General features: G+C 33.5%; 1 protein-coding gene across 1 annotated transcript in view; it reads left to right on the top strand.

Annotated features, from left to right (window-relative positions):
* LOC118196185 (pituitary tumor-transforming gene 1 protein-interacting protein-like) overlaps nucleotides 1–4017 on the top strand; it is a 29945-nt gene extending 25928 nt beyond the window's left edge. The window contains exon 7 of the mRNA XM_035367600.2: nucleotides 1071–4017. The gene's annotated coding sequence lies outside the window, so the exon portion shown is untranslated. The remainder of the gene's footprint in view (nucleotides 1–1070) is intronic.
* The last annotated feature ends 14040 nt before the right edge of the window (nucleotides 4018–18057 follow it).

The raw sequence follows: 18057 nt of genomic DNA, 5'->3' as shown, positions 1-18057 counted from the left end.
CATTTCTGTTTGAGTTTCAGAATGGCTTGAAGGGATGTAAATGATCACCCTGCAGATCTACATACTTAGAGAGATAGTGAGGATGCTTTGTGAAAGTACCAAAGGTCCCAAACATTGCAAACATCCCACACCATCACCAAGTTGCCCTGACTTTGCACAGTTCCAATGTGACATTCTGGAGGTATGGCTTTGTAGGGTATTTATCAGTGTGGGATTCTTAGCTTGCCATCAAAATGATGCAGTAGGAACTGAGACTCACCACTTTGTGGTACTCACTTTGAACCATCAGCAATTTAAACACAGTGTCCTCCTATACATGACATTAAACTCAGTGGTCTGCTTTAAGAAATAATATTCTCATAGGCCTTTTTCTTCTGAAGCCCATACACTAAAGCAAGTGTTGCATGTTCCATTTTTTTTAACTGTTTGGACTGTACCCTTCACTCAATTAAGTGGTCACCTGAGCTAGTCATTGGCCTTATATGGAATGGTTGAGTTTTCGAAGATCCCAATCATTCACGTTTGCTTGTTACTTGCAGTTTGCCCGATTACTCTTCCTTATATCTGAGTACTTTCATCAGGCTTTTGATACTGTGAAATGCAAATGCTCTTATTCTCAAACTATTTCTGAAATTGAATGACCAGTATGTGAAGCACCTATTATGCTTCTTTAACTGAAGGCATCTTAAGATTTTTGCCCATTGTTTATTTTTAAGAAATTTTTAAAGAAGGATACACATGTATATTTTATGGCAGCATCCTGAAATGTGTAGAAATAAGGCAGCAGTGCTATAATAATTGCATAATGCTAACTGTTTTTAATTCACTGTAACTTTATTTATTAGTTTAGTACTGCACAACTTCTATGTACGGCTGCAAGATTTATTATGCTAGCATATGTTTAATCAACAGCTGAAAAGTGAAAATCTATTTTATTATATATATATGTATCTATGACTTGTGCTGTAGGATGTTCCTTTAATGTTATATGGATATCTTTCTCTTTTAAAGTTCAGTAATTTTTAATGTTAAGTTTGCTATATTTTCATGACCATTTTCTCTTTATGTAGGGACTTAGTGGATGATGTAAGGTTGATTAGAAGAGAATTACTTAATGCCGATTCAGGAACTGCACTGTGAATCTTAATATTTTGCTAAATTTAGGAGGTTATATGCTACTGATACTGTTTCCATTACTTAATTTACTGTTTGATTTAAGTGTGAAATTATATAGCCAAGTATAAATTAAATAAGGAAAAGAAAATTTTAACATTTTACTTCTTTTTAAATGAAGGAATTGCAGTTATAGCATATAAGACATCTGTAAAATTCATTCTAATATGCTCTTTTCCTTTCAGAGATATGTAAATAACAGAGTAACAGTAAGGTGAAGATCTTGGTTGCATTTTGTTTACTGTATTTGTTGCATTATTTTTATGAAAAAATATTAGAAATATTTAATATTTCTTTGATTATTTAAATTTTAAAATCTGAACAGGAATTTACAATTCAGATAGTTGAAATGAAATGGTGAGAAAAAATTGGTTTTAAGCAGTGTTGCAAAAATTTGGGATAAAAAATACTATACATTTTTAAATGCATTCTTGCATTCATCTGTTTGGTAAAAGACTGAGAAAATTGCTGCAGCAAAATGGCCAGAAGTATGTATTTAATGATTAAGATAGGTATGTCATATCAAACTAAATTGTATGATTGCATATCTGCATGCATGATAAATATGAAAGTGTTTTCATATTCTGTGGACAATGCATATATTTTGTACAAGTATGCCATTATAACTCATTGTGAAACTGAGATTTTTATAAACTGTAGAAGAGTGATTTTTTCTAAGATAATTTAAATGATCATATATATGTATTTTTGTAATTCTCCTGTAGAAGTTTATGCAAGACCTTTCAGTGTATTTTATAAATTGTTTGTTTGTGAATGCATATTTATTCACATATTATTAAGATATCTTAATATTATTATAAATAATTTTTCTCCAAATGCTGTATATCACATGGAAATTGTCAATCTAATATACTTTTGATGAATATTTATTAGAATTAATATTTTGATATAATTATGTACAGTTTGTATTCATATAAAAATATATACTAAAAAATGTTTTGTAAGATTCCACTTCCAAGTTTTTTCTAAATATGTGACTTCTGTGAAAGATTGGCCAAACAAATTTGTCCTTTGGTATTTAGTGCAAATGCATTTTTTCTGAAGTACTCTAATTTTTGGAGCCTCATACCATTCATTATGCTGGTTACGTCACCTGTTACCAAGATGTAAAATTTGCTGTATATTTATAGTTTTGTCAGTGGAATGGAGGAGGGTATAACACTTCATTGTGTTTTTTAAATTGTGCTTAACGCACTAAATAACCAAGTTCCATCTAAGTAGTGAACTTCTATATGTACAGATATTTAGCTGCAGATGTATACATTCATATGTGTGTACAGTTTGTAAAGTAGTTTTAAATGCTCAGAGCTTGGTGAAAATATCCCAATGATGTCAGGAGATTATTTGTTGTAATAAGGCAGTATGATGTAATATTAAAATTGTTTGCATGTAGTATAAGTGTCGGACATATTTGTTTTTATTATTTTCATCGATATGAGAAAATGTGAAAAGTGATTTTAATCATAACATTGCACAAAATAAAAGTTCAGTAGTTAGATTGAAAGTATGTTGGAAATATTGGAAGAAATAGATGCAAACGATTATTAGTGCCGTTCATGCATTATTATCAGGAAGTCGATGTTTACAATAGTTACTAAACATAAGTTTAGATTAATAGGGGTCTATGATTATGCAGTCAACAATTAAGAAACTAATTTGGTCTCTTAGATAACCTTTAGCTTACAAACTAGCTAGTCGCTAAACTAGGTTTATATGTCAAGGGCCTTTCTGCATTATATCATTTCTAATTTATCGTGGGTATTTGTACTTCATAAGAATTATAAAATTAAGATACAAGATGTAATATAAAAATGTCATGTTCATCCGGTTCTGTGTTCTTATAAACTAATATTTATTATTTTTGAAGCACTAAATATTTCACTGGAAGATATTTTATCATTTATCTGTTAATTTAATATAGTTTAGGTTAAATGATGTACTTAAATTTGATGTCTGTTATTGATATAATATGAAGTATATTATTTCAGTAATGTATAAATCATATAACTATAAACTTCAATATGTATAACTCGTATTAAACTTTGTTTTTTTTTTTTTTTTTTTTTTTTTTTTAGAAGTGATATGAAATATTCATGCTATTCACAGCTGCATATTTATAAATTTAAGAAAGTGAGCAAAATACAAACACACATACAAAACTGAGTGATAATTTTTTGCATTGTTTTGCCCTTTTTCTTTGAGAAACTCTGAAATAAATGAAAGAGTGCAGTGAAAAGGAAAAGAAAGATTTAGTGTAATTTTTATCTTCAATAGCTGTGCTTAGTTAATCAAAACTGTTTAATGTTTTCTCTCTTCAAGTTATTTTTATGTAAAATGCTAACTAACAAAGTGTATAAAGTACCTTCATGCCATTTGTCTCTTAACTACCCCATTTTCATAATTTAAATTGGCAGTACCAAAGTGTAACTATGTATATTGTTTGGTAAAGCACTATTGAAGAATTACACATAGAAGACATTTTAAATGTCATATTTTGAAGACCAAAACTGAATGGAAGAAATTTTTATAGATTTATAGCTTTCATTTCTTCAGTGAATTATTTATAAAGTTTGGGCCTTATTATTCATTCCATTAAGCTGTTATTAATTACCAAAGATGGTTTCCATTTTTACATTAGAGTAAGCTTTGTATTACACAGTAAGATGTCATAATCTTGATAATTTATATACAGTGGAACAATTTCTAATTTTGTACATTTGATTACATCTTTGATATCGTGCTGTATATCATAAATATTCTAGATGAAGTTTTGTAATATATTTTAAATGTATTTTATATGGAATAAAGTATTTTGAATATGTATATTGGGTTTTACACTATAGAGTTATTGTACAATATATAAATCCAAGTATACAGTTATAGTTTATTTTGATCTAGCATGGGCCATATGTAAATACAAACTCAGTTAATATACTGACTAATGCCCATTAGAAAGATAAATTATATTTTGGAGAATATTTCTTGTGGATAATTTTATTTTATGTTAGTGTAAAAGATAACTGCTCAAACATTTTTTCTTACTGTAATGGTTTCAGCAAATTTTGATGTGAACATCAGTGATGTTTCAGATTTTATTCCACATTATTTACAGCTGTGGTTCCTAAATGTGTTATTCATAGAGCTCTCTTTAGAATCAATTTCTATGGAAGAGCCCCTTAAACTCAGGGAATGTGTTTATGACTGAAGAGGTTTAGTTAGGTGGAGGAAGAAGGGATAAATAGTACAGAAATGTGAAGACAAGACATATCTAAGCAACAGAACAATATCCGTGCAATGAAATTATTTAAAAAACTTTGCAATTTGTCATATATCTTGATTTAATCTTAACTTTCAACCAATGCGTATGGTTTTGCCTACTATACCGAAACATTAGTTTATATCTCAATGAATCAAACCATTTGCACTGCAGCAGGTTACTTGGTGACAGCAACAGTGAACACAGCTCCTTCAGTTTAATCATTATATGCAATTCAATTAAAATAAATATTCATTCATGATTCACTGTTCAAAATTGTTACTATTCATTACAGAACTTTAATTTTACTACATTGTGTGTACTGTAGTGCAACAAGAGGCCTAAATTAAGATGCAACAAAACATGTTAGGAAATGTCCACCTGGGGTAAGATAGCTTTTCCACAAAGCAGGTTTAGGGCTGCCTAAAATTGCAAGGGAATGCAGGGTTGCCATATTTGGCACAAAATTGCCCATATGGTGACAAAATTAGTGATATGCTATAGATTGATGGTGAACATTCTGGAACAAATTCTTAACAGTTTGTTCCAGAATGTTTTCGAAGGCAGTCCAAGAAGCTATATAAACCCTGCTTGTATATCAGGTAGCAGTATATCGTAGTGCGTCGTTGAATGTGCTGAGCTCCGAGAGCTATCGACTGAGTCGGAAGCTATACTCTGGTCAAGGCTTGTACAGTCCTTAAGAGTACTTAAAAGCTCTTCGATTTCTTTAGAATAAATTTTTGGACCTTAAAAGTCCTTAATTTTGGCCAAAATCAGCAAAAGGTCCTTAATTTTAATCATCTTAAATTTCTGTCTGTTTTTACGACTGCCATGTTTAGTGTGAATTAGCATTTTGGAGGAATATTTTTGGTGATTCACTGACATATATGGCTATCTTCTGAATGGGTTCATAGGTTATAATTTGTTTCTAAAATGATGGGATACTTTAGTTTCTAAGCAAAGAGTGAAACATAAGCATTTCGAAATTCATTTTTTCTAATGAAGAGCTCTTAAACAACTTTTCACTTTTTGGAAGGGGAATTCTTTTATTAAATCGTTCAAAATTTGGCGACTTATCAACATTTTGGCGATTTTAAGATCAGTTTCTATAGAAAATTTTTAATTCCGAGATCTGAGAATTTATCGACGATTTTTTTAAAACCTCTTAACATTGATAAATTTCATTAAAATAATAATCATTTCATTCAATAATTAATATTGTTAAAAAATAACATTAAAATAAAACATTTTTATTTTTATTTTTCACTATCATATTATAAAGTTTCATTTTGGCAACTTAATATACAATATTTTGAATTTGAAAAATAAACAAGGTATAATTAATTAAAAAGATCTTTTTAATTTTTTCGTAGTAAGAGTTTTTCCCATGTAATTGTTTCAGAATATTAAAAATTCTCAGAATATGCATCAGTTTTCTGTATAAAATTAATTTTACACTTTTTCCGTAAATAGTTCTGGCTTTTTGCTGTTACAGAATTGGTAGGGATAATTTTTTTAGGGTCTTAGACATTGCAGCTTGGAAAGTTTAGAAGGTTCGAGAAATATGTGACAAAACAAAAAATGTCTCCATGGTATCAACATGTAAGGTTTACATGTTGTAATTTGACAGTAAGTTTGCAGTGAATTTCTTACTTTTTAGAGAACGTTTGAAAGGACAATGAAAACATAATATTTGAATGTTTTACTTCTGATACTAGAATCTTTTTCTTAACATCCCTTTATTTTCTCTACTTTCAACTAGACACAAGCTTGGAAAATATTAAAAATGCTTTTAATCTTATGACATGGGCAGGCATTATAGAAAGGGATTTTTTTAATAATAAAGAAATTGAAAACTTGCAATTTCAATGATTCATCTAATATGTCCTAATGCATCATACACAGAGCTGGCATTAGGCATTTTCCCACCTGATGCAATCTCTGTTGATTCTAAATTCTGCAACCTAGTACCTTGCTAAATTCTGCTTCCAGTGCCTGCTCTAAATTTTAAATGTTTAGCCACATCTAGGTTTTGTTGTTCGGTGTGTAAATAAATTCTAAAAATTCTGCCACACCAGCTCTGTAACCAGGCTTTACCATATATATTTCATATTTCTTCTGAATGTTCATATTACTAAAGAAATAAAATTAGCCACTTTTTATATACATTCAAAATGCATTTAGTGTTTTTTAGAATAACAAAAATCCTTAATTGAATCCAAAAATTCTAAAATGGAAAGGAAATATGTTGAAAAAAGAAACTGAATAGATAAACAAAATTATTCTTGTGCAGTTATTATTATGTAAATTACCCAATTTTTTTGATTTCAGCCTTTACTATCCCATTTATAATCCATTTATAATTTATAATTTTATATCCATTATCCTCTTTATCCCATTTTTGTTTCCTCATATGATAAGAGTTACTGAGCCAGATTAAATTTAAATTAAAGTGTATAATCTTTGACCACTGGTCCACATTTTTAGTTTGAATTTGACTGTTCTTGTTCAATTACGTCACCGTGAGCTGTAATTAATTTTGTTAGCATCAGAACGTACCTTTATGTTCTAAGTTCTTTTCAAATAATAGGCTTATTTAAACCTTTGTCTGATATTGTAGTTACTTTCAGCCATAGCGATAATTTACTTCACGTCTATTGGGGGTTTTGGAGTATTTAATTTTACGTGATCAAGTAAACCCTCATAGGTACATTGTGGAGAGGTTGACAAGCTAGGAGATAAAGCATGCAGAAATTAGCAAGAGCTTTGGTTTGCCTATTGAGGCAAATCTCTAATTGTTAGAAAAGATGCTTAAAGAGAAGGAATTCGATATAAACTAGCGAAAATGATTGGGAAGGCTTCAAATTAGAATGTCTGATAAATTGTATTTTTGTTGAGTGTTGTTACAAAAACATAAATGCTTTGTAACAATGGTTGGCAAGTGTTGGTGGTTAAACTCCTCTTAAAAGGAAACAGCCAGTTGCATTTGAAAGTGAGACATTTGTACTATTAGATTACATGTCTGTGAGGAACCAAATGGCTGCTGCTACACTGCTTTACCTCATCTTTAATTTTAACATTTGTTCTAGCACTGTGACCCCCTCATTTTTTTCCACCGCCAGTGCATATATCAGCATAATTTTCACATTATTTCATTTTGATGGGAAGAATTCGATCAAAAAATTAAATATTTCTTCTGATATGCTTACTAGTTGTAAAAGTCCGCAAAGAAGATGCTCCTTGCTATCTTTGTAAGCAGCATCTAGATCAAGTTCATGAACCCGTAGATTTTCAAGAAATGGAGAACTGCATTCCAGATTAAAGTACAGCTGGATCTTCAGGAAACCAATGCATGATAAGATACTGGCAGGGCTGGCCTGGGGCAAATTGCATTTCGGGCAAAAGGGATAAACTTTAAGGCCCAACACATGTCATTGAGTGTGAGGATGACCACTGTGGAACCTAGCGAGAGCTGTCTGTTCGCATCTGTTGTTTGACCCGATCATAGCAGCTCCAGGACAATTACAATCGTGGCATTCACTCATGGATAGGTGCCTTGCTTAAGGTAGAGTTAATTTCTTGTTTGAGCTGGGAGGCAAGTTCCAAGAAAGAAATGCAGCCACTATCAGTAGAATCTGCCCTTCCTGGCCGGTCAATTTACAATTTTGTTACCATAAACATCCACATGTGATGGTACCCACAGGAAGAAAATCTTATTAAACTCATGGTTAAAGTAAGTAAGCCACGAGGAATGCTTAACAGAACTGAACCATCAACATCGGTGAATTCAGTCATTTGCAGCAAGAATTCGGTGTAGCTAATGTAACTGATAAGTATCTCTTTCATATCATCATTCATGCTCATCCAACAAGGGCCATATTTGATATATGTGTATACCCTTTTATAAGAATATCATGCAAAATGCTTAACGGTATTATAAGCAGAGTCTCTGAATTTTTTCGTGTTAATTTTGTGATCGCTTGATACAAATATTAAAATTATGTTTATTTTTAAAATCAAATTAGCATGTTCCTTTAGGATGGGAGGGAGAAGATCTTGTATGTTTCTCTCATTTGAGCTGCCTAAGCTGTGCTTTATCTGTTCAAGATTAATCCAGATTTCCCTTAAAATAGCTTTTGCATGCTTTTTTTTCTTTTCTTTTTGTTTCGCTCAATAACTGTCATCTCCTTGAACTTGTACCCTTTTTTATTAGAAACACATGGCCTAACTGTTAGCAGGCATTCAAAAAAATTATCCATCCATGTAATATGGGTATTCCAAATCATAAGCTTTCGTTCTGATCTTTTGTGATTCTACTAATAGAGTTATTTTTTTTTTTGGCCCCGCAAATGCAGCATTACTACACTGCTGGCCATTAAAATTGCTTCACCAATAAGAAAAGCAAATAGAATGTACTTTGTTGTTCGTATACAGCATGATGGGAGGAAGATATGATTTAATTTGCAGGTGGTTTGGGGTTCATAGAGTGCGGAATTCAATACACAGAGCTACCAAATTTGGCAACAAACAACGCTTATAATCTGGCAAGTCATCCCCTGGAACTAAGCTTGGATAGCAGATATGGATACTTCATTCCATTCGCTGTTGAGTTATCAGTCATAGTGACTGATGAGTGGCACCCTGGTAGTCTCTCGGCAATCAATGACCGGATGATCTCAATGGGTGAGAGGTCTGGAGCATGTGCTGATCAAGACAAAAGTCAAATTTAGCTCTATCAAGAAAGGTCGGTACAGCATGGGCAATATTCTGTTATGCGTTATCTTAAAGATAGCTTCATGCAGGTGTCGAAGTTAGGGCCTTAACATGACAAAAATGCAACGCTGGCTGTCCACATTATCAGCTATGCGAACTAGAGATGATTGTGATATGTACCGAATGGCATCTCATACCAGGATGCTGGACCGGTGTAATGATGATGAATGCAAGCTGGTACCGTTTGCTCTCGGTGCCTCCACACATGGATATGTCCATCATAATGTTGTACATAGAAGCGGGGTTCGTTTGAAAATGCGACGTGGTGCCATTCATCTCACCGCTGTGCGGTGCGAATCTTTACTGCATCCAGGAAAGCCGTAACGGTTGTTAATGTGCAGACAGCTGTCATCCTACACATGAACCAAGTTCCTGATTGAGGTTATGTGACTTGGCTATACAATCCCACCAGGCCAACAAGACAAAGTGTCTGCCCTCTCGGGCATTAATGGTCTGGAGCCGCCGATATCCTGCTATTCAGTGTGGCCCTACCGGACCCATCGATTACACGCTCCCTTGATAATCATGAGATCCCGACCAACATGAGCACCAGTGTTGCGGAACAATAAACCATGGTCAAATTTTGACACATGCTACCAGGGGTGTCTCCTTTTTACATAAGACACAACGTGATCTTTACACAGATAAACATTCAAATGGGATTTCCAGATGAGAAGCCTGCTGTGCTATCTTTCCATTTATACACAATTTATTTGTAGTTAATCATATGTATTTTCTGCGCATTCATTGGAATGCCAATCATTTGCATATCCCAGCATGTAGCCTTTCATTCAAATCTGAAATCGAAATGCGGTCATCTTCATGCTGCAATTTTAATGGTCAGCACTGTATATAATTTAATTATCAGTGATAGAATTGTATACTTTATCATCAACCACTTAAAAATTATATCTTTGTACTAATTGAAACTATGTACCATACTCAATTGTCGCACAAACAATATACTTATGCCTGTACACGCATCTATATTAAGGCCATCTTAATGAATGGACTCACTGGGCACTTGCTCGGGAGCGCACGAGCATAGGGGCTGCATGCGAATCCGTTTATATTTCATTTATGTGAGTGTTTATCATAGGGGCCCGCAATACTGGAAGGATGGCACTGATCTATACCTTCTATGGGATTGAAATTTGAAGCCAACGATACAGCAGCTAGCGTTGCTGACCACTATACCGATCGGGATGGGCGAAACAACCGATACTTGCACAACAGCCTGTTTGTGCTGTTTAAGGTGTGAGGAAGAGGAATGTGTTATGGGATCCAAAACATTTGTTTACATATTTTCTTATTATAAACAACGCAATTACACCGCACGTCTTCTAGTAAACAACGCGACGTGTATGTGTAACGTGGATAGAGCTAATTTTCCTTGAGAAGTTCTCCACGAAGGCATTCATTCCTTTGGCAGATAACCTTGTGTGGGTCGTCATAAGTATAATAATAGAAGAATGGTGCAGTAATTTTATTACGTTTCGGTATCAACATAGCGTCGTAGAGCTTACTGAACATCCCACTTGTAGTTTAAACTTGTAATTTATTCTCTGCTGTGTGAACCACCATCCGCTGTTTTAATACGTGTAAAATTCACCGAAAAGAATACTGAATGAAATTAGCATAATTTGCGTCAAATATTTTTCACCTTATAAGAAATTCTTTGTATCTTATTCCTGCATAGACGTATTAATATGTCTAAAATGGCTGAGATTACATTTTGTCGTTATTTGGCTTCAGACCTCAATACTGCGTGTGCATCAGCATTGTTTACATTCTGATTCATATTTTGCTGTGTCGAGGTTTTTTAGCTTTTATCAAATATATATAAAAAAAAGATCTTATAGCTGCATAAACCTCCCTTAAATGTTCTTTTAGATCAGTAGAAATGTAAATGAAATTCAATGCTGGAGACATATCTGTGAAAACACTGCTATATAAGATCCGACTGTTTTTCTTCCTTCATTTTTGATATAAAGTTATGTAATTTTCAGCCCAGAACTAAGACGTTTTCTGCTTTATGAACGTAAGAACTGCGAAAGGACAGAGTAAAGGGATATGAAGAGTCAGCTATTTAGAAAAGTTGTGCGGGCGATTGTACCACTTTGATTCTAATCGGTCATCGTGAACTACTCTCGACAAGTGCTGCCATTTCTGCTTCTCAGGAAGTAATGTTACGAAAGCAATAACTTTTAAACTAAAGAGATTATACAGTTAGGAGTTGGAAGGCACGATTATTTCAGGTATTCAAAATTACCGTTTGGTATCACTGTTCACAACCTTCTGTATGATCTTCACAATGGTAATGAATAATGAAAAATTTTCTCTTCACATGTTTGTAAATGGAAGGACAGGAATCGCCTAGAGAGCAACACAAAAAGCCATTTATACTTCTAAATGGAAATATTTAACTTGAGAGTAAAAATTGTCTATTTCTATTATTAGTTTTGTTTTAATCATGATTATTCCAAATGTAAAATAAATTACACGAAAATTTGACAAGTGGTTAGTTAGTAGTGATTAAGCCGCTCTCCGCGCAGTTTCAGATCAAATAAGTTTATACTGAGGCAAGCAACAATTTTAGCTTTCCTAATTATTAAAATAACATACATTTTAACATTTCAAAGCCACTTAAAATCATGCATAACTAAGATACAGATAAACATAATATTATTCAAAACATACTAATCCTAAAATTAGTTAATAAAGATAAATGTATTAAAAGCAATAAACACCGATATTATCTAAAAGCAGAAAAATATTTACATGTAGCGTATGAAGATGAACATAAGTATGTAATAAAATTTTGAATATCATTAAAATATGGATCTGAATTCAGAATTATGAGATACAAATAAATGCGTCATATAACTATGAATAACGATGAATATAGTATATATCTTTTAAAAATTTTAATAAATTATAATAGGCTTTTGCCGCTAGTATGAATGTAAGAAATATTTCAGAATTTGGGGAATGCAAAGAACGAAACGAATTAAAAGCAAGAAACTGAATTATAATATATTCCTCAGAAAAAATGGAGCGCCATGTAGCAAAAATTAGTTCATTTTTTCGACGCATCGGGTGCTGATGTGTGAACTAGGAATAACCGTTTGTTACGTGAATCAACAGAACTTTCTTTTCAACAATACCTATTCACTACACAAGACTTCATTCTTCTTTTACACGTCTCAGTTTATTGTTCCCTTGCTCGTTCCCCGACTATTGCTACTTAGTATACAATAAAATTGTCGCTTTCCGCTTGATGAAATTCCAGATTCCATTGAGTGGAATCGTTTCGTCATGCATTTCATTAGTTGATTTGGCTGCAGTATCTCCAGTTTCGTTCATTCTTGCCAACATATATAGGTATTCAAGAAAATTTAAGGGAGACAGAAAAGAACTAAATTAATTAAAACAACTTTAATCATAGATCACATGATTCTTATTTCAAATTAACATCCAGTTACACTATAGGAGTACGGCTAAGAGATAATATGAAGTACCTACGCATTTTTTCTTTTCTTATTTATCGTAATTTTTATGATTTCACATAGCTTTAAAGTTAAAAATTTATTACTGTTTCAATATTTATATAGTCGTGTTGCACGTTTATTTCAGAGCAAGAAACATGAAAAATGAGCAATACTGTCGCCGGTCCTCCAGATTGCCGACCTCAAATTACAACAGGAAGAAACGCGGTAAGAAGGGAGAAATTTCCTTACATTCTGTCCCACTAAAAGAACGACTGAGGAGGAAAACACCTATGAGCCGAATTCAGGTGGCGACTAATTATTATCCATCACATTTTAGTTTTGTGTTATTTGTAGAGCTTATTAGGTTTATTTCGGTGCAGGAAACAAAAGCATCCACAAAACCATCGCCTGGATTCGATCTCCGGACTTCCAGATTGCTAGCCGGTAAAAATGCTTGAAATTACTTCTTTGTAAACAGAAACTTGATGTGATGATGAAGGATAGCATTGATGAACATCATTAATCACCAACATGAAAATGGAAAGTCGTATCCTCACCTCAGAGTAGAGATATCACCGGAGCCATAGGCTAAAAATTTAACTAAGTTAAAGAGTAGCTTAATGCTAAAGTAAAATCTCATTAAAAAAATTTAGAAATCCTAGCATAGATTTTGGAGTCTTTTGACTTGAAGATGTGTTGGCCTCACCAAATTCTTTATTGAATTCTATTTACAATATATACAATGATCCAGTTACAACATATAAAAGTGCTACAGTTATAAGAACATTCAGTTATTATATTTTCATAAATGTTACACAAAGATAAATTATTCTATATTTTATAATCAAAAAGGTCGAAAATACAACATGCAGTTTGGAAAATGAGTTGACAAAGAGCATGCAGATTCCAAAATATAATATTGCAAATCAGTTTAGAAGCGATAAACATTCTATTCTAGTTGTGCTTTAATAAAGGAACTGTGGGACTCGCCACTCTTTACTCCTTCACGCTGATGTGAAAGGATAGTGTAAGAAGCTATCTAGCACAATGACCGCTTAAATTCTATTGAAAGTTATACATATCGCAAAGCATGTAACTATTCATGTTTCTCGTCAAATATGTGTTAGTTCATTATTTGTTTTTCATTTGCCATTTCGTGTGCAGTCTTTTTTTTGAAGTATAAAAAGAAGACTATGGTGACGTACCGAACTATTGAGAAGGCAAGACCAAAAAACTGTTTCTTTTCCTTACTTCATTAATTATTGAATAAATATTTACAACAAAGATTATGAGCCCCGAGGGAAAATCATAGTCTTTGAAAAACAAAACTGTTGAGGCTAGATTCTAGTTTCATATTGTTACGAAATGCACAGGCGCGGTAAGATAGCTTTCCCGCAAAGCATGTTTAGGTTTGCCGGAAAATGACAAAGGAAGGCAGGATTGCCACATTTGGCGAGAAATGGCCCATTTGGCGACAAAATTGGCGATATGCCACGGACAGATGGAGAACCTTCTGGAACGAATTTTTACCGCTTTAGCCCAGAATGTTCTCGAACACAAGCCAAAAGCTATATAAACCTTGCTGGTACGCGGAGAGTCAGTTAGTCCGTGCAGAGTCCATGGAGTTGACAGTTAGTCAGCGAGTGCCGAGTGGGTCGTCGAGTGCATCGAAATAGTCTCTAAATGTATCGCGGTTAGTGCATCGAGAGAGTGTGTTGAGCTCCGGGAACGACTGAACCGAAGAGTCGGGAGCTGTGCTCTGTGTGTCGTCGACTGCATCGCTCGCGAGTTGTAGCGTGGAGAGTCTCGAGAGTACGTGTAGTTCTGAGAACGACCAAGCAGAGTCGGGAGCTGTATTCTGGTGCTTTGCAGTGAAGCTGTCTCCACCGTTATAGCTTGATAACCTGAAGGCTGTGTCGTTGATTGTTCCAGCGAGTTTATAGTAGATCTTCGACGACTGTAAAACGTGACTTTGGAGCTGTCCTGATTAATATTAGTAAATAAAGTGTGTTTCGATATTCCATCAAGTGCTGTCGTCGTTATTCACTCCAAATCTGCACGAACCCCGTACGAACGCGAAGTGAAGGAAGAAAATAACGTAACAATATATAAACCGAAAGCGATATATGAGATGCTGCATTCAGTTCAAAAGTAAGTAGCAAAAGTTAATTCCAGGTAACTATTCAGCATGGAAATTCAAAATGCAAATGATATTAATAAAAGGGAATCTTAGCTTTGTAATCGAAGACGTACCAGCTAGCCTTATTACTGAACAGTAGAATAAACTCGATCGGCACTGTCGCACGACAATAAATTTATCTATAGAAGATAATCCGTATTAAAAACGAAACTACTGTTAAAGCTATCTGGGAAACACTCAGGGAGCTACATGGAAGGTCTATCCTCTCAAGTAAATTATTTCTCTTACGGAAGCTCTTTAATTTGAGGCTAGAAGAAAATAGAGAGACGTAAAGTTATATAAATACTCTCCCAGAATTAGTCTATCTGCTTGACGCAATAAGACAAAACATGAAAGATGATCATATTTCAGCAATATCGTATTGTTCAGTGCCTAGCTTGTACGACGTGGTATTGTTATTTGCGTAAAACTGAAAAGGAAGAATATTTGTAGTTTAATGATTTTTTTGTATGATTATTATATTATCATTTTAAAGTAATAATAAAATCATTTCTGTTTACATTATTAGGTACTTACGTATTATCCCGTTGACAGTGAAAGTTAAATACCATCGAACCATGAAAATTAGCCTAGATCCCGCCAAAAGGTGCACCAATCGTTCCTGCTTCTGAAGTACCGACACCTCTTTATTTAATATACAATGAACCGCTTCGTTTTATGCGCTTCGTCGAGTTCTACTATTTTATAAGCTCCTCCGATTTTACCGGAAGCTCTGTTTAGAACGTTAATGAGTGCAAACTTTTTGCAAGTAATTGTTCCAGTCTATTAGTGTTCGTCGGTCAATTCAGCTGACTACATCGTATTCATTAATAGACACTTTTTTTCGTGTTATCTCCCACAACTATGAAAATAATCCACCCCTTGTTGTTTTGCAGAAGGCACTTTGCAAATTTTAATAAATTTTTCTCAAAATACGAGAGCAAAATACAACAATAACAGTTAATTTATATCCTTGTGCATAAAAATAGAAGGTGACTTATCAAGAATCATTCGGATTTACGTCAAATGAAAGTGCAGATTGTATGAGTGTATTGTGACGTCACGCATTTCCTTGATTGTCGCTGAATCGCGCTGTTTGGCAAGAATTTTGCGTCTACGGGATAACACGTAGGTACCCATTATTAACATTATAAGACTATTAATAATGTAAATATGATCATTACTTTTACTAAACTAATTCAAATGTTTCACGGTAGCTATAAAGTAGCGGTGACTGCGTTTAGCTGTGTTTAAGATGTATTGAGTAGATGGAAAATTGGGAAGCATAAAAGTTGCTTCGTTATAAAGTCTTTATACTTAAAAATATAAAAGTATGCTGTTTTCATGTTAGGTTTAATGACTTCCGAGCATTAAAATTCCATAAAGCTGCGTGCTGCCTGAGCGGTCATGATATAGGTTCAAATATCCAGGGGTTGTAGTAACAAGATGCTCATGTGGGTCGGTATGTTATTAAAAAGATTGAGCCAAGGTCCCACACAACATTCATTACGATGATAAACAACATTAAATAGATACATTATACCAGTGCTTCGCAACTGGTGTGCCATGAGTAGGATATAGGTGTGCCGCAATCAGATACATGTATTTGACATTTTGCAATTTTTTATCATGTATTTAATACACAATGACAATTTTTTTCCCTTAATAATGTCTATTTTAAATGTTTTTATATATTTCACTGTTGTGTGGTTGTGTGTGTCATTGTAAGTGTGTCAGCATTTGAATTTTTTCGGCACTTCCTTGATAACTCGGAACTCAAAAATATATAACTTTTTTTAAGCGCAGGTATCACATTGATAATTATTATGATTGCATATAAATAAATATGTTATGGTTTTATAATTGTATATTTTTCAAATTAAAAACAAAAATTTATTGTAAATTTTGTGTATAAATCAATACATGTATACATTAGCTTTTGGTGTGCCACGAAATTCCAGAAAGATTTTTTGTGCGTCGCAGGTGAGAAAAGGTTGCGGAGCACTGCATTATACGATGATATACAACATTATATAGATACATACCGAAGAGTAGGGCTACAGGATTTTAGCCCTTTCGACCCGCCCGTCAGCGCCACCTATAATATCTCATACTTCCTAACACTGCCTTTATTTAATATGGATGTTTTAATAATTCATTAGTAAGCACCGATTAAAGTTATTGCACAATCCTCATTAATTCATAAATTAGTTCTTATCATGACTCATTAGTGATATATAATCTTGAGTAAATAATGAATGAATATTCTAATGTTATTAACAAGTAGTATATGCCATACGAATTTCTCCCGATATATCTCTTACATCTAAAATTTTGTCAGATGAAAAGTTACCAGTTACTGAGAATCGTTGTGTCGGAAATTCAACACGTAATTTTCTCAAAAAATTGGAATAAATTGATGAATGAGATACTAGTTACTCCTCCTGCAAAAAGCAGAGGGAGTTCACGGCTTTGGAAAGACTTGTTAGAAACATTTTTCTTTAAACATGACTCCAATGAAACTCATAATTAAGAGGAATTAGATCATTCATTACTCTTCAAAATGTACATTTAGAGAAGTATAAGGTACTTTCTCCCTCCTTCCAGCATGCCTTCGTGCTGTAACGGTTAGCACATTCGGCGCGTATTCGAGAGCTCCAGATTCGAATACGAGGCATTGCTCATTTTTCACCTCTCCTGCTTAAAAAAAACTTAATGTCTCTACATTGGCGCCCGATTAAAAAAAAAGGGGGTGGATGATTATTCTTCAACACCAGGATTTGGCGACTAGGTCCCCTAATCCACAGTCGCCCTTTAAAAGGGGGAGTATATAAGGTACTTTCTTCCTCGTGGTGTAGCGGTTAGAACACTCGGCGCATATTCGAGAGGTCCAGGTTCGAGATCTGGCGAGGGCACTGCTCATTTTTCACCTGCTTAAAAAAAAAAAAAAAAAAAAATCTAATGATTTTACACAGGTTAACAGGTTTTTAACAGATCGTACTAATTTTAGGGAAAGGAAAGCGTAGAATCAGCTAATTTGACTGAATTACAAGAAAATCTAAATTCAATTTGTTGGATAATTTATAATTTTTTATCTCTAGCGAAATAAACTATCACTGTTTAAGATGGATTTATATTATAAAACTGGCAATGATTTTAAGAAA

This window comes from Stegodyphus dumicola, chromosome X1, assembly GCF_044657685.1.
Source record: "Stegodyphus dumicola isolate Sdum_Otavi_A_Nest chromosome X1, ASM4465768v1".
Lineage (NCBI taxonomy): Eukaryota > Metazoa > Arthropoda > Arachnida > Araneae > Eresidae > Stegodyphus > Stegodyphus dumicola.
The sequence above is the reverse complement of the archived record's forward strand: the minus strand, read 5'-3'. Positions and strand labels throughout refer to the sequence as shown.